At 34.5% G+C, this 22,344-nt stretch overlaps 1 long non-coding RNA gene across 1 annotated transcript in view; it reads left to right on the top strand.

The window, feature by feature from the left end:
- Nucleotides 1-20,035, top strand: part of LOC131396682 (uncharacterized) — a 49,025-nt gene extending 28,990 nt beyond the window's left edge. Inside the window, exon 3 of the long non-coding RNA XR_009216613.1 lies at nt 19,859-20,035. This is a non-coding gene — a long non-coding RNA (uncharacterized LOC131396682). The remainder of the gene's footprint in view (nt 1-19,858) is intronic.
- The last annotated feature ends 2,309 nt before the right edge of the window (nt 20,036-22,344 follow it).

Below are 22,344 nucleotides of genomic sequence, written 5' to 3'. Positions count from 1 at the left end.
ATTATTGATATATTAGGGCTTAAATCTTCTGTTTTATTTTTTTCTTTTCTATTTGTTGTTTCTATTTTTCATTTTTCTGATGCATTTTCCCCACTCTTCTTTTGGTTACTTCAACATATTTTAAAATTCTATTTTGATTTATCTATAAGGTTATGAGCATTTCTCTTTGTATAGGTTTTTATAGTGGTTGCCTAGGTATTAACATTATATAAACATAACTTACTACAATATATTAGTATCAGTATTTTACCACTTCAAGTGGAGTATAGAAAACTTACCTCCCTTTATGTTCCTTTACCCTTTCATTTATAATCTACTTGTCTTAAACATTTACTCTACATATATTGCGAACTACATCAAATGGTGTTGTTATAATTTTTGCTTCAACTGTCAAATACAATTTATAAAACTCAAGAGGAAAAGGATAGTCTATTGTGTTTATCCATATTTTTGACCTTTTTATTTTTTCTTCCTTCCTGATGTTCCAACATTTCTGCTTTTATCTATTCCCTTCTGTTTAGAGGATTTTCTTTTGCTGTTATTTGAGGTTAGTTATGCTGGCAATAAATTCTCTTAGTTTTCCTTCATCAAAGAATGTTTTGATTGCTCCTTCATTTCTGAAGGATAGTTTTGCCCAATAGACATACTTGGATTTACATTACTTTTCTTTCCAAGAGATAATAAGTCATTTCTTTCTGGTTACTTTCAAGACTTTTTGTCTTTAGTTTTCACAAGTTTGACTATGATGTGTCTCGGCATTGATTTCTTTGTATTTATCCTGTTTTGGATTCACTCACCTTCTTGAATCTCTGACTTTATGTCTTTTGCCAATTTGGGGAGATTTTCAGCCATTATGTCTTTGAGTATTTTTTCAGCCCTGCCCTGTTATTCCTCTCCTTCTGGGATGCTGATGAAATGAATGTTAGATCTTCTGTGATAGTATTAGAAGTACCTGAGGTTCTAGTCATTGATTTTTGTAGTCTATTTCTGTCTGTTTTTTAAATTGGGTTATTCTGTTCTATTTTTAAGTTCACTTATACTTTTTTCTGTCCTTTCCATTCTGCTGTTGAGCCCATTCACTAAATATTATATTTGTTATATTTTTTATATATTATATATATTATAATATATATTTTATATAGTATATTTTTTAGTTCTTAAATTTCCATTTGTTTCTTCTTTATATCTTCTTTTTATCTTTTGTTTTTTGGTTGAGATGTTCTATTTCTTTGTTGAGACTCCCCATATTTTCATTTGTTTCAAGTGTGTTGGTAGCAATTGCTCTTTGAAGCATTTTTATAATGACTACTTTAAAATCCTTGTCAGATAGTTTTAACACCTGTGTCATCTCGCTGTTGGCATCTGTTGATTGTTTCTTGCCGTTCAAGTTGACATCTTCCTTATTATTGGTATGATGAGTGATTTTCCACTGAAACTTGGACTCCACTCCAGCAGGGGAAGAGGTGTTCTGCCTCATTACTGCCAGAGGAGGTGGAAGTCCAGCTTCTCCACTCAAGTCCATTGACACCTGGCAGGGAGAGTGCATTATTGCTGCTGGGCATGGTGGGCGTTCAAAATCCTCGCTAGGCTTCCACTGATACCACCCTGACTGGGAGAGGCAAGGGATGCCCAGATGGCCTCCATTAACACTTGGAGGGGAGGGTGGATGTGGCATCATTACCACTAAGTGGTGGAGAAATGAATCTTCATAGGTTCTCCTCTGACACCGCCCTGGATGGGATGGGGAGGAGTGCCTCATTGCGACCCACTGGAAATGGAAGTCCAAGTTTCCCATGTATTCTCCACCCATATCATGAACAGGAGGGGGCTCTTCACCACCCACACTAACACTATCCCAGAAAGGGGGCTGAGGCAACTCAGCACAGCTGGAGGAGGTTGAAAATACAGGCTCTCCACACAGTCTTTGCTAGAGCTAGGACTGCAGGGGTTTTTGTTTTTGTTTTTGTTTTTCCTGCGGTTTGACTAGAGTAGAGGAGTAATATTGTCTGAAATTTTTCTGCCTTGCTTGGTTGCCCCTTTCACAGTCCTTTGGCTAGAAAGATCAGACTTTTACTATTTTTTTCTTTTAAATCTGTGTTTGTTGGCATTTCTGGGTTACTGGCTTCTCTAGTAACCAGTATAGGATATATGAGGCAAGGGAAAAAAAAGAAAAAGAAAAAACAACCCCGGGAATTCATGACTGTATTGTTGCTTGTGTCCTGAAATCTCTAACTGGGCTGCCATCTTTTCTGTACTCTTCAGAGTCTTCTTATATTTTTAAATACGTTTTCAGCTCTATTTAGTAAGATGAAGAAGGAAAAGTAATTCTACTCCTTCTTTCCAGAAGTGGATGTCTGATTTAGGAGTTTTTATTTAACATTATTGAGGTACGTTTTAAATACAATAAAATATCCTTGAGTGTACAATTTGGTAAGTTTTGAAAAATATATGCATTCACACTTTCAGATATTTGTTACAGCACACTCAACTTCCCACTACCAAAATCTGTATAAGTTTCCTAGGATGCCATCACAAATAACCACAAATTTGGTAGCTTAAAACAACAGAACTGTATTCTCTTAGAGTTCTGGAGGCCAGAAAACCAAAACCAAGGTGTCTGCAGAGCCACACTGCTCCTTTTTATAAGGACACCAGTCATTGGATTTAGAGCCCACCCTAAATCCAGGATGATTTCATCTCAGATCTTTTAAGTAATTGTATCTACAAAGACCCTATTCCAAATAATGTCATATTTGGAGGTTCAGGGTGGATGTGCATTTTAGGGGACACTATTTAACCCATTACAGTGCCATAAATAAGTCTCAGTAAATTTAAAAAAGGTGGAAGTGATACAGAGTATGTACTCTGATCATAGCTAAAATAAATTAGAAATAAATGACAGAAAGATATTTGTAAAAATCTTCAAATATTTAGAAATTAAAGAACACACTTATAAATAACTCCTGGTTCAAATAAGAAATTGTTTGAAAATCAGAAAATATTTTGAACTGAAAGAAAACTAAAACCTAACATATTAAACTTTTGAAATGCAGCTAAAGCAGTACTTACAGGGAATTTTATAGCCTTAAATACAAATATTAGAAACAGATGACTGTTGTAAAATTAATGACTAGTTGTCCGCCATAAGAAGATAAAAAAAAAAAGAATAAATTACATACAAATTAAGCAGAATGGAGGAAATAATAAACATAAGAATAAAAATCAATGAAATAGAAAATGAAACAATAAATTAAAAACCTTATTCTTGGAGAAGATTAATTAAAAACCAGATTTATCTGGTTTTTTGGAGTATAATAGAGAAGACATGAATTACCAGTATCATGAGAAAGGACACCACTAGAATTATTACAGTTATTAAGAGGAAAATGAGGAAATATTATAAAAAATTTGATGGCAATATGTTTGACAACTTAGATGAGTTGGAAAAAGTCGTTGAAAGAAACAAAGTACTAAGTTCATGCTGGAGGAAACAGGTAACCCAAATAGCCGTATGTCTCTGAAAGAAATTGGATTTGTAGACAAACCTTCCTTCTTCATAGGCCCAGATAATTTCACTGGTGAATTCTACTCAGCATTTCAGAAAGACATAATATCAATTCTACCCAAACACTTCATAAATCATTCCATAAGATCAGCATTCCCCTTATACCAAATCAGAAAATGACACTACAAGAATACAAAAATCCAAACTAATGTCCCTCAGAAAACATAGATGGAAAAATCCTTAACAAAATATTAGTAAATTGAAATACAGCATTAGATAGGATATCACATAATGACCAAGCGTGGTTTATCTCAGGAATGCAAGGTTGGTTTTACATTTTAAAATCAATCTATGTCTTTCACTATATAGCAAAGTAAATAAGGAAAGGGGGAAAAAACAATATGATCATCTCAATAGATGCAGAAAAGGCATTTGACCAAATTCAATACATATTTATTTTTAAAAATTTCAACAAATTAGAAATATGAGGGCATTTTCTCAAGTCCAGAAAAAAACTAAACAACAAAGGTCCAAGAAACTACGGATAGAACTATACTTAATGGTGAAAGATGTAATGATTTCACTCTAGGATTGAAGACAAAGCAACTATCTTTGCTTTCACCTCTCTTCTTCAGTATTTCACTAGAAGTCCCAGACGAGCAATAACACAAGTAAAAGAAATAAAAGGCATACATATTGGAAAGGCAGAAGCAAAACTTTCTTTATTCATGTTTTTCTCTTAGAAAGTCCTAAGCAATGTACAAAAAAAATGTCTTCAAGGAGTGTTAAAAGAGTTTAGAAAATTCACAGGATACAAAGTCGATATACTGAAATCAACTATATTTCTATTTTTAATAATGAACAAGTGAAAATTAGAAAAGATTCATAATGGCCTACGAAATACAAAATACTTAAGGTTGAATTCAAGAAAAGATAGGTTTTATTATTTTTATTGCTTCAACTATTATTTGTGTATTAATCTTTGTTCACACGTGTATTTATACAAGATAGATTTCTAAAAGTCTAGTATCTGAAGCAGACGTTGAGTATATTTTAAATTTTTGATATATTCAGCCAGAATGTACCTCATAAATAATAATTTGCTGATGCAGAATTCTGCCAGTGTATCTGACAGTGATTCCTTCATATTCTTGCCAAGATTGGATATTAAGTGTCATATTTTTAATGATATTTGTAAGTATGAGGAGTATTATGGGTTGAATTGTATCCCCCCCCAAATTTGTATGTTGAAGTCCTAATCCTTAGTACTTCAGAATGTGACTTTATATAGAAATAGGGTTTTTGCAGACGTAGTTAGTTAAGAGGAAGTCATACTGAAGTAGGATAGGCCCCTAATCCAATATGACTGCTTCCTTATAAAAAGTAGAAATTTGGGCGAAGGCAACACACAGGGCCAACATCATGTGAAGATGAAGGCAGAGATGAGGGTGATGCAACAGAAACCAAGGAATTACAAAAGTTTTCAGCAAATTACCAGAAGTTAGGGGAGAGGCATGGAGCGGGTTCTCCCTCACAGGCCGCACAAGGAACCAGACTGGCTGACGGCTTGATCTTGGACTTCCAGCCTCTGGAACTGTGAGACACTACATTTCTGTTGTTTAAGCCACCCAGGTTGTGGTACTTTGTTACTGCAGCCCCAGGGAACTAGTACAATAAGTAAAAAATCTGTTTAATTTATATATTCCTATAAGTGATTAGTTGAGTTTTGTTTGAAATGTTATTGCCGGAAGTATTTCTTCTATTGCCTGTTCATATCATTTCCACTGATACATATGTTAACACTTCAATGAACTCTATTCTTAGTTGTTTTCTTTGTTTCTTTGTTTTGAGTAAGATTAGCCCTGAGCTAACATCCGATGCCAATTCTCCTTCTTTTTGGTGAGGAAGATTGGCCCTGGGCTAACATCCGTGCCCATCTTCCTCTACTTTATATGGGACTCCGCCACAGCATGGCTTGACAAGCAGTGCGTTGGTGCACACCTGGGATCCAAACCTGCAAACCCTGGGCCCCCAAAGTGGAGTGCAAAAACTTAACAAATACGCCACTGGGCCAGCCCCTATTCTTAATTTTAAGAGTTGATTAGAGTCTCTTGAATTTTGAGACAGGGTTGTTGGACTTTCTAGGATAAAAACTCATTCCATTTACGTTTCTTCCTGCTCCTTTCAAGCACTGATTGCCCCGCACTCTCATTCAGGTGGCACTCGCCACAATCGTAGTGATGGTGTCTCCATCCCTCTGTGCATCAGCTTCATGGTGGCAGCAACTGGTCCATCTCATTCAGCGCTACATTCATAGCGTGTAACACGCTTCCTGACACACAGCAGGTGCTCAAAAATAATTGTTGACTATAATAGTATACTGAGAAAGAAACGGTTTACTCTGCTATCAGGAGCACCCACAAATTACAGGGCAAAGAGTTATGTGATAGGAGCTCAGGCTTCACTCTACTCATTCCACAATTTGTAGAATAAAAATGAAGTCTAAATTATATCTAATGCCTGAGAATATAAATCTCAACCCTTATTGATAGTGGTATTAGTTTTCTGAATAAATGACAAAGCAGGAAATGAATCTTCATCCTTAGTTTATATAACATTAAACTTCTACAACAAAATATGACGTTTCACCAAGTAAAAAACACAAAATCCAAATATATCTTCTTTTTCTTTCTAATTAAACATTACAGGTTTATAGTCTGCATTTGCTGCTATTACAATATTCTAAGGGATCATGAACTAATTGTTTCTCTACTTTAAAAAGGACATTTCAAAGCAATGACCTTAGCATATATTTCCCTTGGGGTAAATAACACGCTGTTCAGAATTAGTTTTGCTCATTCCACAGTGTTTAGTTCAGTGTCATGCCTACCACAGTATTCAATATCACAAGCTAATGGCCAGAGACTGTTGGGAAGTAATAGAAAGATCAGATGAAATCACCTAAGCGTGTGACAAAGCATACCATATGTTACAATTTCCGTTAGCTTGTTGAAAATACCGGGAATATGAAACCAGCGTGAGATTGCCAGGCCTTTTGTTTTGCCAATTCTTGGAGTATAAATTAAGGGTCAGATGCAGATGAGAAGGAGTACTTGTCTATGAAAACAGTTATTTCAAAACGATGGCAAAGTCATCACGAGGGAAACAGCACTACTAATGACTCTACCTTCTAAAGGCTTCATTCTCAGACCAGGGAAATAATGCTTTTAATATTTACAGCAGAATATCATCCCCTTTTCATTTCAAAATCACGTAGCAAAAGATTCTTTTCTTGGGCATAGAGTAGTTTTCAGAAGGGCTCTCCAAGCATGGTGATATTTCTGCAGAAGGAAATTACACTCTGTTTGTCTAATGTCTGTTTTTCACATTTATACATTGTTATAAAAAGAATACTTCTGGAATGATTTGGTGACAAATAACAGGCATATTATTGGAGAAAACATACTCAGGTCCAAGTTTCAGCAGATAATTGAAGGGCGCATTATTCTGGAGGATAGGTATTGTTTATTACCTACAGATGGCTGATTGCAGCTCATTTTACAATATGTTCATCCTTAATTGTGGCAGAATTTGTCCTGCTGTTTATCTGTCAAATGATTTAAAATAATGCCAGAAAGATTTTTCTTTTGTTTCAGCCAGAGGATCAAAATATGACCCTAAAATGCTTTGAGAGCAGTATGATTTGAATCCAACCCAATATATTCCAATTATGGTAGAATTTTTAAAAAGGAATATATAAAATAATTATGTTCACTTACTCGAATAAGCTGGTATCTACATAATGATACCATGTATTTAGGGAAGAAACAGATGAAAGCAATATTTCTTAGTGGTAACAATATTCTAGTCTGGCTAGATGTAAAAACAAATTCTACTCTTGGAATCTGATTGTTTTAAATATTGTAGGGAACAACTATTGGTGCAATTATGACTATTCAAAGTACCCACAGTTGTCTGCTGGTTCACCATTTTGACCCTGATTTTGCACACACTTTGGAATAAGTCAATGGAACATTTAATGGTAACGTGGCTTTGGGCCACATACAATAATGATTAAAGCTGAAGGTTGTAGACAGTGCAGAACTTACGGCATGAGTTTTAGGAAATGGAATCAAAAAAAGACATGGAATTGTTAATTTTCCTGATAATGATGGGCTTGCTATCACTAAAAAGAGCTTCCTAGATGTATATTGGAATAATGAGTGAAGTAAAGAACCATTAAAAGTAGTAATACAGGGGCTGGCCCGGTGTCCTAGTGGTTAAGTTCGCATGCTCCACTTCAGGGGCCAGGGTTCAGATCTCGGGCGCAGACCTACGCACTGCTTATGAAGCCATGCTGTGGCAGCGTCCCACATACAAGATAGAGACAGATGGGCACGGATATTAGCCCAGGGCCAATCTTCTTCAGCAAAAAGAGGAAGATTGGCAACAGGTGTTAGCTCAGGGCTAATTTTCCTCACCAAAAATGAAAAGAAAAGTAATAATACAAAAGGAGTTGACATGGACGTGGAAGATAAAACAGAGGGAAAACAACACTTACTTTTAGCTGATATCATAATGGGTAAAACCAAGGTTATTTTTAAATTCCAAGTAACCGTAACTAAATGTATTTTGTAAAATCTTTAAAAATGATGGCAGAAAAAAAGCCAAGTTTTCTTTACTGAAATGATGAACACTGACTCTCTACAAAGCTGATGATTATTAATAATTGTGACTTTTTATTGAATGATTGTCTCAAAAACTCTGTAGAGAAGAAAACTAACAGTTTTGGTCTTATTCGTATTCCAAATTCAGGACTATACTCATTTCATTTTCTTTCTGTATTTGCTTTCACCTAACTTACAGATCAGAAAAGTTAAGGCATATCTTTGTCCAATATCATTAAGTACTTAATATGATAAGATTTTATTCTCGTAGAAGAGAAATTTTTGAATGAAAATTAAATTCAGAAAAAAAGAAATAAAAACAATTTGGTATAAATCAACTTACAGTGCTTTGTGGGACAAATGCAATACACCAGCTGAGGTCACAAGATCCTTCTGAAGCACATGGGTGAAAGTCACTCTGCTGAACGTCGATCATTGCCATAGCCCCGCGCAGGTAACTGGGCAGAGCCTGGCATAGCTGTATCTTTCTTATGGCTTTCAGGTTGCTCCCAAGGTCGGAGGCATTCTTATTATTTATCAAAGGCTCAAGGAGGAGACATTTGTAATACCATGTATTACATTATACCATTATAGAAAGGCGGTGTCGGTGAATATTTTTCTTTGCAAAGTCTATATTATTCATTTTGTAAAAATTGGATAGATGCATTTTTAATAATAGATGAGCATATGCTAGTGTTTTTCTAAATGCAGCTTAATTCTAAGTTCTCTTTGTTGTTATTTAGGTGTAATAAAGATTGCTGTTATTTTTATTTATTGTTTGTTTTGTCTGAGACCATAGCAGGTTGCAAGTAAAGAAAATCATGAGTTTTATTTTAAGGAAAATCCTCTTTTCTTAAATTACCATTTCCTTATATTCTATATTTTTTATTAATACCTGGTATTAATATTTTTTAAACTTGTAGTGACAAGGATAGAATCTTAGTAAAACTTTGAACAATATTTTCTAAGTTCTACTTGATTCTATTTTCAATCACAGAATTCCGAAAATATGTGGAACTTTCCTTTGATGCAAATTGAAAACTTCCATCTGGAATTTGGCCTTTGAAAAATATTATTTTAATCAATTAGTAGGACTGTGTAGAAAATTTTTACCCAGTGCAATTATTGTGTTATGCTAAGAAAACAATTACTGCTTTAAATAAAATTGAGAGTCTATGCAATCATGGCAATGAACTTACAAAATAAAGATTTACGATAAATTCTGTCACTAGTTAAATAAATTGGAAATTGATTCTAATGCTCTCTTTTTAATATTGTGCATATGCTATTAATTATGGGGTTAGAGAATTTTGAGGGAGGGCACTTTCTTGTTGACATTTGAAAACTTATAAACATTAAAATTCAGGCAGCTTAGTAATCAGATATAGTAAACAGTAAAAAGAAAGAGAAAAAACAGACAGAAAAATATTTTCCTAATTAAACAGAGAGCTTTCTTTTTGAATGCAGCTCCTGACTATACACACAGAAAACACACTCCAGAGTCCCTGAAATTATGTTTGTGACTTTTTAATAGTTATTTATCTGAGTGTCTTCTTTATCCCTTTATGTAATAATAACTATTCTTTATGGGGGACTTACTGTGTGCTGACTTTGTATGAGCTAAATATTATTTTCATCTTATGGTAAAAACAAAAACAGAAAAGGAGGCTTAGAGACAAGAAAATCTTATGTTCTTAATTTTTCCACAGAAAATAAGTCTAATGAATTTTAATTAAATTTAATTAGTTAGAAACTAGGTATTTTAATCTTTTCTGTAATCATAAAAATAAAACATCCATCGATTTTTTAAGCATTATTTAAAAAGTACAAGACACCTAATCATTCATAGGGTAAGGGATTTTCCTAAAATTTGATAAATACCAATGTTTCAGATCTTTTATTTCTCACTTAGGATTTTTCTGACACTAACCACCACTCTCTTCCTATAACCTGTATATCCCAAGGATTTTGTTCCTTTTCTTTTTTCAATAGAAAGAGAGTATCACATAGATGTAAATCTATCTTTAAGGCTTTTCTTTTTTGCATAAGAGTTAATGATAATCATAACAATAGCATACGCTTACTGAGTACTTAAATTGTTCTAGGTACCGTGCTTTCTGTTTCAAGATATTATCCCATATAACCATCATACTATAGTTACTAATAATAATCCCATTTTACAGATGAAAAAAATTAGGCACAAATAAGTTACGTAGTACCTGTGTTTAACCAACTACTAGTACATGTTGGATCCTGGAGGGTAACTTTACTTATAGGAATGTAATTCTATCAACCCTAACCCCTCTCCCCATTCCTAGTCAAGTGTGCGTTCCACTATCAAGAAAACATAAATAAGAGGAAATGCACACTGGCCCTGCCAACCACGAAGGATACTTGAGGGTTCTTAGTTAAACATTATTGTAATAACTATTAGGAACACCAGGATGAAGGAATGGCGTGTAGACCACTTCTAAGAAGAGTATGCTCACCTATTCCAAGCGAATATGACACTGAGAGAGAAGCTACAAAGCACCCGTAGACACAAACAGCTGTACTCAACACTGGAAAACAGGGTCGATTCTCTCTAGCATTGATGTATGTTGTTCTCTCCCTAATCTTCTAAGCCTGCTTTACTGCAGAAATAAACCATTGCCATATTTTCCCTTTATTCATTTTATTTCAATTTGGAGTCCCTCTAAGAACTAGTGAAGTGACAAAAGATAAATCTATATCAAACAGTAAACAGTGATAAAACTTTAGTCCTGATCAACAAAGTACCACAAGATATAAATAAAAAAATATTGGACATGTAAGGAGAAATTAGTAGAAATACAAAGTAGGAAACTTCAACAAATGTTAATAGGTCAATTATAAATCAACTATATCTCTAATAACAATAATGATAAGAAAGTGAGAAATACAATTTAAAATTGAATGAGGAGCATCAAAAAAAAATCAGCATACTCTTTATATTCTAAAAACAAGTAAAAACTAATAAATTTCTAAAATTTTAGACTAAAGCTAATAAACACATAATTGAATAATAAATTATGCCTATAATAGAGATCTAAAAAATTACATAAAGCTGAAACTGGACTGCCATTTTCACAAAAATAATTATAGAAAAGGATGATACCCAAACCTTGAACAACAAACAGAACACGAGCTATTTTGAGATGAAAATTAAAGGCACTGTACTAAATTTACGCATAGAACAAAATGGACATTTAAAACTGTAAAACCAAGAAGTGTAAAATGACTGGGTTCACCCTTCCCCTTGAAATAACCAAGGAACCAGACCAAATATATTAAACAATGGCTTTCAAAACACTGGATATTAGGCAACAAAGAACAGAGATCCTTGAAAGAAACAAATGCCCCAGATTACATAGTTGAGAGAGTTTCCAGACCAGAGTAAAGGGAGATGGACCTCAGGAGAGGCCGGGTGGACTGGCCGAGTGGAGGAGATGGAGCTCACACTTCAAGAGACCAAAGTGACCAAAGTTCACAGGACAGAGTACCAGGATGTGGGAAGCTCCCTGCAGAGAGAATTTTGGAGATCCGCAGAGGACCTCCCTTGAGTACTCAAGGAAATATTAAAAAATGCATGAACTAGAGTAAACTATCTGAAGCCAGGGAAAAAGCCCTCCAAAAGAATGAGAGAAAACAGTTTCTGACACTCACAAAGGGCAGAGAATACCAACTGTTTCCATCAGTCAGACTGGAAAACCTCAAAAATCACGGGCATCGGGTCGAAACTACAGAAGGGTATTATCTCAGTAATGGAGAATAACTGGCCACAGACTAAATGCTACTCAGGTACCTACTAAAAAATTGTAAAAGCAAGATGCCAGACAATCAAAGTGTTCTGAGAAACTTGATGGAATCCCAGAGCAAAGTTCAGGAATGATTATAGGAACACAAATTATCTGTCACCCAAAAAGGTAAAATTCACAGTGTATATCATGCAATCAGAGATTGTCTGGCATGCAAAGAAGCAAAGAAGCTAGACTCCTAATGAGGCAAATAATTAAAACTAAAACAGAATAGGTTCAGGTGTCAGAATTATCAAAGACATTAAAACACTTATTATAACTGTATTCCATAGTTTGAAAAAGTTGTGTAGAGACATGGACGATACAAAGTAACAGAAATCAAACTTCTAGAACATGAAAATGAATATGTTTTAGAAGAAAAATACACTGGATAATGACAACGTGAGATAAAACATTTCAGAAGAAAATATTAGTGAAGTAGAAGATACGGCAATGAAAAATATTCAAAATGAAACACAGGGAAAAAAAAGAGAAAAAAGCATGAATGAAATTTGGGGCAATGTTAAGCAAACAAATACAGGAGTAATTGAAGTCCTAAAACAAGAGAAAGACAGACAGAAAAATATGATGAAATAATGGCCAAATGTTTTCAAATTTAATAAAAATGATAAACTGACAGGTCCAACAAGCTTAATGAGTCCCATGCAAAAGAAAATGAAGAAAATTATGCCAGGGCAAATTATAATAAAATTGCAGAATTAATTGAACAATTGCAGTAAAAAAGAGAAAGTCTAAAAAAGTAGCCAGAGATAAAAAGATGCATTACATACAGAGGAATAAATATAAGAATGGCAACAGCTATCTCATGGAAAAAGTCCACACAAGTGGACAGTGAGGAAACATCATTGAAGCGTTGGAGAAAAACTGTCAGTCTAGAATTCTTAGGCAAGAGAAGTATCTTTTAAAAACGTAGGTTGAATACATTTTTGAGGATAAGAAAACCGAAAAGATTTATGACCAGGAGACCTACCCTCTAAGAAACGTTGAAAGAAGTCTTTTCAGGCAGAGGAAACTGACAGTAGTTGAAAAGGCGCTAGATTCTGTCAAACGCTTTTTCTGAGGCTGTTGATATGATCATATGGTGGTTTTCATCTGTTGAGCCAAATTTGTGCTTCTGGGATAAATCACACTTGGTCATAGTATAAATCCTTTTTCTATGTTACTTGACTTGATTTGCTGGTGTTTTGTAGGAAATATTGTGGATATATTTTAAAGGGATATTGGTCCGTGGTTACTTTTCCTGTGCTAATTTTGCCTGGTTTTGGTATCAGAGTAACTCTGGCCTCATAGAATGTGTGGGGAAGTGTTTCCTCCTGTACTATTTTTTGGAACAATTTGTAAAGGACTGGTGTTAGTTCTTCTTTAAACATTTTGTAGAATTTATCAGTTAAGTCGTATGGGCCTAGATTTTTTGTGGGAAGTTATTGTCTTGCTAATTCACACTTTATACTTGTTGTAGGTCTGTTCATATGTGTGTGTCTTCTTCAGTCAATTTGTAGTTTGCATCTTCCTGGGAATTTTATCTATTTCATCCAGGTTATCTAATATGTTGACATAAAATTGTTCACAGTTCTTCTCTACAATCATTTTTATTTCTATAAATTTGGTTAAAATGTTCTCTCTTTTCTCACTTTAGTAATTTGAGACTTCTCTTTTATATTCTTTAGCTAAAAGTTTATCAATTTTATTGTTTTCTTTTTTCCCCCAGAGAATCAACCTTAGGCTTCATTCATTTTCTTTATTGGTTTTCTAATCTATATTTCGTTTCTTTCTGCTCTAATCTTTATTCTTCCCTTCTACTTGTTTTGTGTTTAGTTGGTTCTTTTTCTAGTTTCTTAAAGTTTAAGTTGTTGATCTGAGATGTCTTCTTTCTAATATAGGTATTGATAACCGTAATTTGCCTGTGCAAATTTAGAGCACTGTTTTCACGGTATCCCATAAGTTATGTTACGGTGTGTTTCCATATTTATTAGTCTCACAGTACTTTCTAATTTCCATTTTGAATTCTTTTTTGACTCATTGGTTATTTAGGAGTGTGATGTGCAATTTCCACATATTTGTAAATTTTTGAGTGTCCTTTTGTTATTGATTTCTAAATTTCATTCCATTGTCGTCAGAGAATATACTGTGTGTGATTTCATTTTATTCCTCAGGTTTTCCTTTCAAGTTGTTTTTTATTGTTTGCTCCAATTCTTATCACTGCTTTAGGTAGCTGAGATTTTAAACAATCACCAGTTACTGTTTTTGACACCCTTCCCCCATCAGGGAGAAGAGTTTTCACTGAGCAAGCTCTGGTCAGGTCAAGTAAAGACGATTCCTGTGGGTGAGGATATCTGGGGAGCTTCCCAGTAGTTCCAATGACGACTGTTCTCTGGGAATGTTTGTTCTGGGAGCGCTCCAACCCTGCTTTGTCTTGTCCCCCCAGAGGTTTTCTTCATGATCACAAGTCTGTTTGTTTTCAAGTCTACTGAGCAGCTGGACAAAGGTTGAAGGGAATAACAGAAGCTAAAATGCCACAGATCTCACTGTTATTAACAAATTTCAGCTATTTTTCTTAATAAAATAGTCCCCAATTTGTTACAAGCCTGTAGTTACTTTCCAGAGTTTTAATATTATTGATTTTTACAACTTTTTGCCAGTGTTCTTGCTGCTCTCACGCAGAAACAGATCTTCAGAGTTCTATAACTTCACCCGTCCTAGTACATGCTACTGTAAGATCCATATAGTACACGTGAAGCAATGTAATAACACCTGGAGGTAAATCGTGATAAGATAAAAATGTATACTATAAACATTAAAGTAACTGCTAAAATAACTAAACGTAAGATTCTACCTAATAACCCCAAAAAAGGAGAAAAAAGTAAGCATAGACTATTCTTAATTAATTGAAAAAGAGCAGAAAAATAATAAAAGGGAACAAGGAGCAAATGATACAAATAGAAAGCAAGCAACAAGATGATTGCCTTAAATCTAACCATATAAATATTCACATTAAATGCAAATAGTTTAAACATCCCAATTAAAAGGCAGAGATGGTTAAATTATGAAAAAAATGAAAACTTAACTTTATACTGCCTATGGGAACTACATTTTAAATAGAAAGACACAGAGAGGTTAAAAGTAAAATGATGGATAAATATATATCATGTAAAAACTATTCAAAGAAAGTTGCAGTGGTTGTATTAATATTAGATAAAGTAGAATTCAGGGCCAAGAAATCCCAAGGGTTAATTAAGCTCATTTCCCAATGGACAGTGAGTCATTTCATCAAAAGAACATAAAAATCCTGATTATTTATTTACTTAATAATAGAATTTCAAATCTGTGAAGTAGATGCACTATACATCAATAGACAAATAATAAATTAACCAAATTAGAGGTATTCAATATAGTACTTTTATTCAATATATTAGTCAATATAATGTTCAACGTAGTCAACATAATATTCAGGACACCTTGTAGTCCACATGGAAAAAATAAAATAAAATCCTGACTCAGCATACACAGAAAAACTTCCTTTTATATTAAGATCTAATTATGAAATTTAAAATTTTAAAACACTTAGAAGGGCATGCAGGAGAATGTCTGCATAACTTTGGAGTAGGGAAGGCAATCATAAGAAAGAAAATAAGACTTCAAACCAAAGAGAACAAGACTGATCAATTTTATTACATTCAAAATGAAAACCCGGTTTGCATATAAAGAAAGCATAATTTTTACAAAAGTTAAATAATAAATCTCATCTTTAGAGAGGATATTTGTAATGCATATAAATGATAAATCAAATCCAGGATCTATAATGGTATGTCTATAAAATAATTAAAAATTCAAAATAGAATATAGCAAAGTATATAAAGATGTTTTTCTAGAAAAAGAAAACTGAGCGCCCAATCAACATTTGAAAAAATGTTCATCTTCACTGTTGGTCTGGGAAATGCAAACTAGCACAGCCCTTTATCATCAGTACACACGTTGGCGTTGTCAGTAAGCTGAGAACAAGTGCTATAGACGGTGAGGTCTGAAGACAGGTATTCCAGGGCTGGTGCAAAGACACAAGCTGCTTCTGGCTCTGTCTGTCTTTCTGTCTCGTCAGTATGAGGAGTGGCCCTGGTCATTATGCTTGTTAGAGCAAGACGATTGTCGTAGCGTCGGGCACTGTGGCTGTGCTCTTGGGCAGGTGAAGGAAGGGGTCTGCCGACTGAGCCCATCACTTTTTATCAGGAGGTTAGACCACGCTCAGGAGGCACCATCAGACAATTTCTGATTCGAGTTTATTGGTAATAAAGAAGAGGGTTTGGAACAGCCAAACGACAACCGCCACAATGCTTTATCTCTTTTTGTTGATGAATCTTGCCAGATAGTTTTCTCTTTATCTGACTTATACAGGATTGAAAAATCTTCTGGTTTGTGAAGTCTAAATAGTTTCCCCTCTTGTTTGCATAGTAACTCTTTATATTTTTAATATTCATTTTTAATTGTATTTATTTATTTGAGTAGGTAATACATGCATATATGAAAAACAAATACAAAATTTGCCAAAAGTTATATAATCAAAGGTATGTTGATGAGATTTTAAGGCGAGTGAGACTCTCAAACACGTTGTGTAGAGTAAGCAGTTACAGATACATTGTAGGCCAAAGTAGAAATAATTATTCAATTTAAGGCTTCACCTACCTATGAACCAATAAGTCACTTCTAGTTTGAATTAGTGGAGGCTAAACTGATAGACACACCTCCAAATATTTAACAGCTTACACACAGTAAAAGTTTGTTTCTCACTCATGCAATTTTTTTTTTCTTTGTGAGGAAGATTAGCCCTGAGCTAACATCTGTTGCCAATCCTACTCTTTTTGCTGAGGAAGATTGACCCTCCTAATATCCGTGCCCATCTTCCTCTACTTTATATGGGACGCTGTCACAGAATGGCTTGACAAACGGTGTGCCCAGGATCCGAACCTGCGAACCCCGGGCCACCAAAAGGAGTGTGCGAACTTGACTGCTATGCCACTGGGCTGGCCCCATCACTCATGCAATTTTTTAAAGCAAGTGTTTGTCCTGGGCAGGTGGCTTTCCTCTACACAGTGATTCAGTAACCCAGGCTCACCATGAAACGAATCAATTATAACAACTGGTGTGACATGTATAAAAATAAATTGTCAAGTGAGCAAAAACACAAGACCACCATTGTATATTCAATATCATACTTTGAATGTAATTTTCAATACTACATACCAAGATTCTATATATTAATTTTTTTTTAAAAAATCAAATAGCCCTTCTTATAATCTCTTCACGAGAATGATTACCTTAGAAGATTAAAGATGAGGAATGGGATTAAGGAGGTATTTAAAGATGTCCTTAAGTGTGCCTGAAATATATCACTTTGTTAAAATAAAATATACTAACTAATAAATAAACTAACTAATAAAACATACTAAAATATATTAAAATCATACTATTTCTTCATATTTTGGGAGAAGTTCACTAGCTGTCCACCAAAATCCGTGTGCTCCCTTACTAAAAGTAATCACTGAGAAGCAGCTGCCTAGTCAAAAACCAGTTGTCCCTCAAACATAAATGTGCTGAAAGGGCTGAATGAGTTTATACAAGTAAATGTGAGCAAAATTGTTTTCCACGCCCTCCAGAACTGGCCCCATGTCCCTCTACCCTCTGGTGAGACCTGAGGTTCTCCATCAGTCCACATCCCTCAAAGTCAGCCTGGAAGAGGCCGACCTGACACCTCCACTCTCACAGCCTTTTTAGAAGATGTTTGGTACACATCTACTGTGATTGAGACACCATACATCTCAGGTCTTTTTTTGTGTTTACTCTAACCAATGCAATGTTATAGTAACTTTTCCTGTGATTGAAGTCTTACTAAATGTTAAAAACACTTTTTATTTTACGTAATTTGAAGTGCTTTAAACTTTTGAATAATGAATGAATGACAAATTGTAGTGACAGTGTTTTAAAGATAAAAATTCTAGGAACGTAATCTGAAAAATGCCATGCTACTTTCTGACATGACATGCTGAGAGACATCTAGGATATTTAAATAGTTTTTTGAAAAAGGGGACAAAATTGAAATCTGGAACATTCCCCCTTATAATGTGCAAAGGAAGAGGAGAGACTTATCCTTAAGTAGTTTAAAATCCAGCACAAAACTTATAGTAAGTTTTATTGATGCTTTCATTATTACTGCCACTTTTCTCACTTTCTATAATTATGTGTTAAAATTAATATTAATCATAAAACTCTAAAGTTACTTATAATAGCATTTTCCATTTGTGATGTTAATACTCATCTTCATTTAAAAACATTACTTGCCATAAGTTTCTGAGCTGCTTTATTTCCAAATCCATTAGTTCTCAAACTTTTCACACATTTTAGTCTTTTAACTTCTGTGTGCTATGTTTCGGAAGCTTTGGTCTACCTTACAAATATTCATTAAGAGGTAACTTTAAATTTGTTATACATATATTCACAAACAGAAGATTTAGATCACCATAATCATCTACCTAATATAACCATATTAAATTTCATATATTCTAGCCAAAAGTCAAGAAGCTTTGTGTTGAAATTAGCTTATTAGGCCTTCTCAAGCCTTTTTAAGATGTTAAAGTGATTAAAAGTTTACTTTATCATCTTATTAACAGTTAGAAATACAGAAGTCTCTAGTTGGCAAACAATCCTAGATATTTGACATCTTGGTGGCAAGCCACATCCACAAGATTTAGTATCTCCATAGTAACCAATTATTTTTCCATTCTCCCTGAAATCTGTTTCTGCTGTTCAACCTTGGATAATGGAACTAGCTGCAGAACCACCTGTGGTACAGAAGCAAGTAGAAAGTTTATGATGCACTGTACAGCTACTGTCCCTGTCCATGAAAGAAAATGAGTCAGCTGCTGCAAAATTAGTTTTCTAAATTATATTCTCTAAGAGCTAATCCTATGTAAAAATTCTAATTCAAGCTAGTCTCATTAAAGCAATTATTTGTGCTGCATTGAAAGGACTTTTGTCTTCTGCTATGATTTTTCTCTATACACGTTTGCAATTAGTCAACTCATTCTACACGTAAGCTTCTAATTTATGACGCATGTTGGCAAACACACACAAAGAAGTTCCCCATCTTGGTAAGTTAGTTATCCCTTGCTCAATAAAGGTAACAACATAGATGTCAGAATACCAAAAGATTTATAATTATTACAGTAAAATCAGATAATTGTAAGAACTACATTAAAATGTAAATTATTAAACAATTGGTCACATTAATAAAATTTGTGAGTTTGCTAGACACTTGTCTTTGGTCATTTTTGCTTTATTTCTAAATAATGTTGCATTCTCTTTTGTATGAGACACACGTGTAAGCAGTATAGGTTTCAAGTATAGTAAACTCATATCATAATTTTGTGAAGGATTATTAGGTTAATGGCATATTATTGTTTAGAAATTATAGGTATCCACTTTGTCTTAGGACAATTTTCAATTTTCTGTCCTTTTGCTTTTAAAGAATTATTGAAACATCCCAGTTGTTGCTCAACTTGTCTTTCACATAAGAAAGTAGCATGACTTCCTTCCAAGACTACCCATTTAATATTGGGAGGTCAGTGAAATTCTCTCTCTGATGCTGATATTTAAGCTGAGCCCTAAAATACGAGGTGTGGCTAGGCACCATACATGAGTTTATGCTGGTCAGATAATTACAGTATTTTTTTAAAGTACTCAACATAAAAAAGCGACATGGACTTCAGTGAATTTTTTGAAGATTCATAAAACCTTAGAGAATGAATGATTTCTTCCCTACATATGAAGATGCTAAATTTTCCCTCTCTCTCTTTTATTTATAGGTGTGGCAATATCAAGGAGCAGTTAAAAATTGATGTGTGTTAAATTTCCAGCTCTGTCAATTATGAGCTGAGTGAACCTGATCAGCTCTGAATCTTCCTGTATCTCTATTTTGGAAACTGAAACTCTGTATCTCTGTTATTTGTTATTTCTTATGAGGTTTGAATGAAACTCTGCATTCCTCAGTTTTTTTATTATTTCTTATGAAGCTTAAAATGAGTACTCATATATTACTTACAGATATAAATTACTTAGAAATGACAGATTGTATGAGCTCCATACACCCTAGCTATTATCAACATTTAAAAAATCTACTCTTAAGCCTCTTGCCCCTTTGAATCACAATCATATTTTTGAGTTATCTGTTTTTATATCTGCTGTAAGACTTTCACCGCCATTAACTCTTTGGTGCCCTCTTCCGTCACGGCCTGAAATAATTCTCTTTAATAACTGTGACTTCTCTTCTGATGTTACTGTTAGTGACATTCGACACTATTAACTGTATCATATTTCTTGAAAGTCTGTTGTCTTCCACGATGTCATCTTATACCGTTCTCCTTCTAAATTTCTAGCCCTTTGTTCTTGGTCTTAATGAATACTTTCCTGTATGCTCTACCACTGATATGTGAGTATCCTTTAGAATTCTACACAAAGCTTTCCACTTTCTTTGTAACCTAATGGAGAACGTATTTATATCCATGGCTTCAGACGATGGTTCCCAAGATTTGTGTCTTTAGTGAGGACTTCTTTCTTCCATGCTCCAGAGGGTGTTTCTGATTTCCTGTAGAACAACCACCATCTGTGTGATTCCCAGATGTGCTTGAAACATTTCTTTACTCAGTGTAAGATCCTCTTCCCCTGAATTCCCTATATCTACCTGATCACTTATTCAGTCATCCAAGAAGAAACTTTGTTAGCACACTCCCTCTCCTTCAAACTCTAAGTAATCTGTAACCAAGCCCTAACGTTTTCTATTTCCTCTGTGTCCCTCCAGTCTCATTCTCTCTGTGTCTACTGAAACAATGTTACTCAAACCTTTACCTTAACCTTAACCATCCTATGTGGACTTTTTTCAACTGCCTCCTCATTAGATTCCTTCCCTCCATCCTGGCTGCTCCATAGAGCATTTTTCTGTAATTCATGTTAATCCAGGTTGTCGAATATAAATGGGGTCTTGGATGCAGCAAAATATTTCTAGGTATTTTTGTATCCTCTTGCTATTAAAGGATGTCTAGACTTCAAAATATAAAGGATTTATTTTGTAAAGTAACCCTAGGAGTGATTCCCATGTGCTATGTACAATTCTCTTCCTCAATTTCAAGTCATTTCTCTTTGTTTACTTCTTCCTTTGGGTAGCTTTGCTGAGGCGATTCCATCTGACCAACAAGCCAGGTGTCAGCTTTCCTGCCTTTTTCCGTGTCTGCTTGGGACCTAAAGCTGAGTTATTTCTGCACTCATATCTTAGAAAATTCTTTCTGTCTACACATACTGAAGCTACTGCCTGCAGCTTCAATCTCTCTAAGGCTCAGCTCTAGTTAAGTTGGCCAGAAATAGAAGCAGACATACCCTTCGCAGGCATCTGAACAAACACCCCTGTTTTCAAAGATTCTTAACATTCACACTAGACAATACGTGAACTTGGGGATGAGTTGAGCCTGGAAGTTCATCAGACATACCTAATCTATCAATTTCACTTTAGATTTAGCTGGATACTCAGCTCTAAAATCATGGCATTTAAAATATCGCTCCCCATTTTGGAAGTAAAAATACTTAAGCATGGGTACGGGTATAACATATAGAAAGATAAAATACTGAGAATACAGTTTTTATCTGTGTTAGTATTTTTTTATTTCTCGTCTGGATGGTGCACAAGAAGCAATTCGGGCTCACCATGAGACAGATGTAAGCTCAACGCTAGTACATAGGAAAATGGTTAAAAATAGAGCCTGATACTCAATAAATGTTTGTGGAATCAATAGATGGATGATTAAATGGTGAATGGAACACTACGTTGATTGGCCAGACAAATCCATGGGAAATGGTGTTAAAAGTCAAGGGTAATTGCTGTTGGCTCAGTAGCAAGCCTTTTTGGACATTAAAAAAGAAAAAGAAAACAGCCAAAGTTTTTTCCTGAGGCAACAGGGCACAAGATAACCAAGTCTCTCAATTCAGCCTGCATTCATTAAACCGCTGTTCTCTCTCGTTTTCCATACGCACCTGTAAACCTCATCTTCATGTGTTCACTTCATGAGTAATTAAATCCATTACTTACTGCTTGCCAAGTCCTTCCAGGTCAATAAATCCAAAAATTCTTGAGTTATATATTAAAAACTATTTCTACTTTACTTTTTATTTCATAAATAAATGTAATATTCTTTGGTTCCATCTACCTTTAATGTTACCCTAAGGAACTTAATTTCAGATAATTTTCAGTCAACCTTTGACTCATATTCAAGTTAATCTAGAATTTATGTCATTATTCTTTTAT

The sequence above is a fragment of the Diceros bicornis genome, chromosome 33 (assembly GCF_020826845.1).
Source record: "Diceros bicornis minor isolate mBicDic1 chromosome 33, mDicBic1.mat.cur, whole genome shotgun sequence".
Classification (NCBI taxonomy): Eukaryota; Metazoa; Chordata; class Mammalia; order Perissodactyla; family Rhinocerotidae; genus Diceros; species Diceros bicornis.
This window is presented reverse-complemented; position numbering and strand designations above follow the sequence as displayed.